This window comes from Herpailurus yagouaroundi, unplaced genomic scaffold (assembly GCF_014898765.1).
Source record: "Herpailurus yagouaroundi ecotype Mexico unplaced genomic scaffold, PumYag 139, whole genome shotgun sequence".
Taxonomy (NCBI): domain Eukaryota; kingdom Metazoa; phylum Chordata; class Mammalia; order Carnivora; family Felidae; genus Herpailurus; species Herpailurus yagouaroundi.
Window position 1 is genome coordinate 46,821,890 of NW_024412394.1, and position 7,261 is coordinate 46,829,150.

A 7,261-nucleotide genomic window follows, 5' to 3' on the forward strand; every position below is an offset into this window, starting at 1 on the left:
AGAAAGAAAGAAAGAAAGAAAGAAAGAAAGAAAGAAAGAAAGAAAGAAAGACTAGTATACATCATGAAATTAAATGCCAAATCCTAAACAAAATAATAGCAAATTGAACCCAGCAATGTATAAAAAGATTTATACATGACCAACATGGAATAATTCACATATGCAAGGCTGGTTCAGTATTTGAAAATCATTTAATATAATCTACCATATCAATGGGATAAAGAAGAAAAAAGTCATATGATTTATCAGTTGACGCAGAAAAGCATTTGACAGTATCCAATACGCTTTCATAATAAAAAGTATCAGCAAACAAATGTTTTTCTCAACTTGATAAAGAGCATTTATAAAAAACTTGGATGTAATATCATACTTAATGGTGAAAACTGAATGTTTCCCCCCCAAGATCAGCAATGTGGCAAGGATGTCCACTTTCACCTCTGTTATTCAATACAGTACTGAAAGTTCTAGCCAGTGCAATATGGCAAGAAAAAGAAATTAAAGGCACACAAATTGAAAGGGAAGAAATACATCCTTATATGTAGATGACATGATCATCTATGTTTAAAAAAAAAAGGAACTTACAGAAAAGTTCCTGGAACTAAGCAATGAGTTCAACAAGATTGCATGACATAAGATCAATACACAAAATGAATTGCTTTTCTTCATACTAAAAACAATAATGTAGAAACAAATTTAAAACACAATACCATTTGCAATTGCTCCAAAGAAAAGAAAATTACCTAACTATGAATCTACAAAAATATATACAGGACTTGTATGCTGAAAGTTACAAAATACTGATGAAAGAAATCAAAGACCTAAATAAATGGAGAGACATATCATGTTAATGAATTGGAAGACTCAACATGATAAAGATGTCAATTATTTCCAAACTGATCTTTTTGTTAAATGAAATGTCTATCAAAATCCCAGTACAGCTTTCATAGACATAGACAAGATTATTATTATTATTGAAAGGCAAAAGATCTACAATAGCTAAAACGATTTTAGAAAGCAAGTGGGAGGAATCACTGTTCCCAATGTTAAGACTTAGTATATAGCTAATCGAAACTGTGTGATATTGGCAGAAAGATAGATACATAGACCAATAGAACAAAATAGTGAACCCAGAAATAGACCTACACAAATATGGCCAGCTGCCTTTTGACAAAGATGCCAAAGCAATTTAACAAAGAAATTCAACCTTTTCAACAATGGCTGCCTGTACAATTGGACATCCATAGACAAAAAAAAAAAAAAAAAGAAAGAAAGAAAAAAGAATAATGTAAACTTCATACCCTGTATGAAAACTACTGAAAATGAGTCAAAGACAAATGTAAAATGTGAAACTATAAACATTTTTTGGAAAAAAAATAGAAAAAAAATTGGGGGGACCAAGGGCTAGGTTAAGAGTTTTAAGAGTTAACAATGAAAACATGACCCATAAAAGAAAAATTGATAAATTGGACCTCATCCAAATTATAGGTTAATCCTTTGTTAAGAAGATAAAAATACAGGGGCACCTGAGTGGTTCAGTCAGTTATGCATCATTATGCACTCTTGATTTCAGCTCAGGTCATGATCTCGAGGTTCTTGGGACTGAGCCCCACATTGGGCAGTGAGGAGCCTTCTTGGGATTCTCTCTCTTTCTCTCTCTCTACCCCTATCCCCCTTGCTCATTCTCTCCCTCTCTCAAAATAAATAAATAAATAAACTTAAAAAAAAAGAAGATAGAAACACAAGATACAGGCTTGAAAAAAATATTCACAAGCCACATATCAACAAAGGGCTAGTATCTAGAATATATAACAAACTCTGAAAAGTCAACAGAAAAAAATCCAATTAGAAAATGGGTGTTGCAGCAGAAAGGATATATGGATGGCAAATAAGGACATGGAAAGTATTCAATATCATCAGCCATCAGTAACAAGCAAATTACAGTGAAATATTAAACTACAGTGAGAAATAAAACTACAGTGAAATATTATATACCTACCAGAATAGCTAAAATAAAAGACAACGATAATACCAAATGCTGGCGTGGATGCAGAGACACAGGATAATTCAAACATTACTCATGGGAATACAAAATGGAAAATCATTTATAAATTTCTTATAAAACTTACCATATAATCCAGTATTTGTACTTAGACATTTACCTCAAAGAAAGGAAAATTGTGTTCATATAAAACCTGTATATGAAGGTTCAGAGCAGCTTTATTTATAATAGCCAAAAACTGGAAACAATCCAAATGCCTTCAACAGATAAATGGTGATACATCCACACCAAGAAAGGCTATGTAGCAACTAAAAAGGACACATTATTGATATAGATACACATGTAACGTGGATGGATCTCAGATATTGTGTTGAGTGAAGGTTGCATACTGCATGATTCTGTTTATGTAACACTCTTGAAATAGTAAAATTAGAGAAATGCAGAATAAATTAGCTGTTTTAAGGAGTTAGTATTGGGAAGGGAGTTGATGGAGGAGAAGTATGGCTATAAAGAGGTAGCACAGTGAGCTGTGTGGTGATGAAACAGTTCTGAAGCTTTATTGTGATAGTTGTCACACTAATATATAATGGGATTAAATTACATGGAACCACACACACACACACACACACACACACACACTACCAGTGAAATCTAAATAAGCTCTGTGGGTTGCACCAACATCTATTTCCTGGTTTGCACATTGTACTAGAGTTAGGCACAGTATTATCTTTGGGAGAAACTGGCTAAAGTATACCCAGGACTTCTCTGTACATATTTTTACAACTTCTTGTAAATATATAATTCTTCAAAACAAAAAGTTTACTTTTTAAAAAAAGGCATTCTAAAATAAAGTTTAAAATTGCATAAGTCAAAATTTGTGGTTATTTTTCTTTTTTTTTTAATTTTTTTTCAACGTTTTTTATTTATTTTTGGGACAGAAACAGAGCATGAACGGGGGAGGGGCAGAGAGAGAGGGAGACACAGCATCGGAAACAGGCTCCAGGCTCTGAGCCATCAGCCCAGAGCCTGACGCGGGGCTCAAACTCACGGACCGCGAGATCGTGACCTGGCTGAAGTCGGACGCTTAACCGACTGCGCCACCCAGGCGCCCCTGTGGTTATTTTTCATGTAGACTGACATAAGACCATATTTTTGCCAAAAGTTTATATCAACCTATACATCTTTTAAGAAAAAATTGTCAGACAGCAGAACAGTTTAAAATATAGAAAAACAAACTGCATAAACATAGGTAAGGCTAAAACAAAGGTGTGTTATTATTTCTACCTGATGTATATACTTATACGTAGTAATTATGGGTTTTATTTGTCTCCATACGTAATTAGAACTAACTAAATATTGTTCTAGATTGGTGGTTCTCAAAGTGTGATGTGGGGACTCTAAACACTTTTCAGTGGATTTGTGAGATCAAAATGATTTTCATAGCAATACTGAGATGCTACTGAGTGTTTTCACTCTCAGCCTCCCAGGAGTGTTCAGAGATATTTTGTAGAAGCTACATGACATGTACATTGCAACAGATTGATTAAAGATATACATGAAAATCCAACTATTAGACCAGTCTTTTAAAAAATTATGAAAAAAAATTTTAAATGCCACTTTTCTCACTGATACTTTTTGTTTTGAAAGTGATCATTTAAAAAAAATTAACGTTTATTCATTTTTGATAGACCGAGAAAGGCAGAGCATAAGCAGGGGTGGGGCAGAGAAAGAGACACAGAATCTGAAGCAGTCTCCAACCTCAGAGCTGTCAGCACAGACCCAACACAGGGCTCAAACCCATGAACTGTGAGATCAGATCCTGAGCTGAAGTTGAAGGCTTAACCGACTGAGCCACCCAGGTGCCCCCCGAAGTTGCAATTTTTTTTTAATAAATATACAGTTGTGTTAACATGTGATAGGTTAATTGTGGTTGTTTTAAAATGAGTAAATGAACGCCTGGGTGACTCAGCTGGTTAAGCAACCAACTCTTGATTTGGGCTCAGGCCATGATATCACAGTTAGTGAATTTGAGGCCCAAGTCAGGCTCCATGCTGACAGTGTGAGGCCTGCTTGTGATCCTCTCTCTCCCTCTCTCTGCCCCTCCCCTGCTTCTGCAAGCACACACTCTCTCTCTCACTCTCTCTCTCTCAAAATAAATAAATAAACGTTATTCTTTTTAAAATTTTTAATGCTTATTTATTTGTGTGAGAGAGAGAGAGGGAGAGACAGCAAGGGGGGAGGGGCAGAAAGAGAGGGAGACAGGATCTAAAGCAGGCTCTGTGCAGACAGCAGAGACACTGATGAAGGGCTCAAACTCACGAACAGTGACTTCATGATCCCAGCCGAAGTCAGATGCCTAACTCACTGAGCCACCCAGGCACCCCTAAATAAATAAACTTTAAAATAAATTAAAAAAAATAAAACGAATAAATATGTTACAACTTTTTCTAACATAATTTCTAAATCAGTAAATATTGACAAATATAACTTCATAAAATAATTCTTTGAACTCTTCAACAATTTTTAAGAGCATAAACAGTTTTTTGAGACCCAAAAGTCTGAGAACCACTGCTTAAGTGATACACAAAGCCACAAGAAAATTTTCAGAATTGAAACTAGTTTCCTTTTTTAAACTAGTATCATTTTTGTGCTTTGATATTGCAGCTCATATATTATGAAAATTCAGCATTATGCAGTGAACAATTATATCAGAATTAATTCAGAGAGAAACATTTATAACAAGATTGCAGAATGTGAGAGCATGAAGTCAATGCACATTTTAGAATTTGCTTTATGATAAAGTGAAAAGAAGATTCAAAAGGCAGAACCAAAGTCACCATCAAAGTCCCCATTGCTGTAGCGTTCAGTAACAGAAGTGACTTTATTTTGAGAAAAAATGAGATTAATCAAGCAGAAAAGGATTAACCTCCAAATCTTGAAAACATTTTAATAAATGTTTTTATCATTATAATCACCTTTAGATCTTTCTGTTTTGGAATTTGGAAGGAAAATATTAACAATCAAGACAGGGAGAATAATTACATTTGGCTGAGATTTATGCTATCTTGCAAGATGTGCTCAAGCGAAATCAGATTTACTACCCCAACCTCTTCTGGCATTCCAAGCGAGTACCTTGCAGACATCACAGACTGTGCACATCTGACCCCACAGTGCACCTGCAATGTCCACTCGACATGGTTTTACCTCCTGCCCCCTGACACATCAGAATGATGTCAGTCCAAGAGAATGTGTGTTTTCTCAACTTGGCCCAGTGCCTTTCTCCCCCTTCTCAGTCCATCCACCTCAGTGCTTTAAGGATCCGCCAAGCTGCCAGCTTCCCTGTGAAGGTTTTACCCAAGCCCAAAGCCAGAATACATAATTGTCTCCACTGCATCCACCTATCACTTTGCTCAGAATTCTTAGACGAAGTTCCACAATCTGCTCTGATCTCTAGCCCATTATGTATATGTTTGTCTCTCCATTTCTGTGAAAAGCTCCTAAGGGTAGAAACTAGGCCCCTCTGACCTGCCACCACCCCAGCATAGGTCCTTGTACAAACTAGATGTAAGTATGTTGCACTGGGAATTTAGAACAGTAATAATAATATAACTCAAAGTTGCTAATGTAGAGTTCTCGTTAAGGAACAAGATAACTCTTGAATGAGGACTTTGAGTACGTTTAATAAAATAAAATAATTTCAAATAATAAATTCATTAGAGGCCTTATGTTCTCACTTAGTTCTACAATTTGTAGCTGGCTAACATGTGAACCTATAAGTGGTAAATATGCCACAGCTAGAAGCCATCTCTCTCTCTTTTTTAAGTTTATTTATTTTGAGAGAGAGCAAGCACAAAGAAGAGATGGGCAGAGACGAGGGAGGAAGAGAATCCCAAGCAGGCTCCCCACTGTCAGCACAGAGCCCGATGCGGGGCTCAAACTCACTAACCTCGAGATCATGCCCTGAGCCAAAATCAACAGTCAGATGCTCAACCAACTGAGCCGCCTAGGTGCCCCCAAGCAGAAGCCATCTTATGCAAAGATATAAAAGTCATAAAAGTTCAAAAGAAAGCATTCATAAAAAGCATACATAAGAGCTTCAAGGTTTAAACTGGGCGTCTCTTAGTTTATATCAAACTATATGTGTGCACAAATTTGGATTCTTGATAAGACTGTGGGGAAAACATAGCATTCTTAAAAGTATAAAAGAATATTATTGCTATAATTTACTATTATTATTTAATGTTTTCATAATATTCATTGTGATTATATATAATATATTAAATGACTTATGAAACAGGTAAACGCTCTATCAGCATACCATACAAGCTAGTTAGATAGGCCAAGTACCCTACAAATACACACACACACATAATTCACATACCACTTTTGGAGATGCAAAGCAGACACACCTCTTTTTGATATGATAATGGCACACGTACTCTCATACTGCAGAGCGAATTTAGTCTAAGAGATATTTTTGTGGCCTTCTTTGGAACTACAACCTGCTATCACATGAAAACTTAGGGGCAATGAATAACCAGGGGGCTTCTCTTTGCCTCTTCTGCTCTGTTTTCATTACAGAAAAAAAACCTTATAAAGTAAGATGCCTGTCTATCGATAATCCTGGCCTATCTATCCTATTATGGAAAGACTTCAAGGCAAATTGAATATCTTTTCACATACTTATCCATGGGTAGATGTGCACATCTATATGTGTGTACCTATCTGCTCACAAATGTATACATACACATATGTATACACATATATGTAGATGTACACATATGTAAGAGACTGCGCCAGGAAGACTACAAGTGTCTGGTACAATGTGACATCCTGCCCTTCACTTGCAAAGATGCTGCCGTTGCTCCCCCACTGCCAGAGTAAAATTTTCGGTTTTTCTAACGTTGGTGACGGCAGGGGTGACTCATCCATACTCTCCACATGGGGAAGCCCATCTGACTCATAGCACACTTTTGAGATGACTGGCTGCGATTAGAAGCACAATTCTTTGTTAACAAAACAGTAGAAATCTAACTGACTTCTAGACGGTTAACCTAAGGCTTCTCCTCATTAGCCCCATCTAACCCAGCTAACTACCAAGGAGGGGACAAGTAGGCTGCCTTCAATGAACATAACTAATGAAGGGGAACCCTGAAAATAAAGCCTTTAATCCCTAGCACATTGCCTGGAATGAGGTGGGTATTCAATAATTGTTTATTAAACAGAGGATAGGCCTGTAAGTTTTAGCATCTTGCCTGGTGC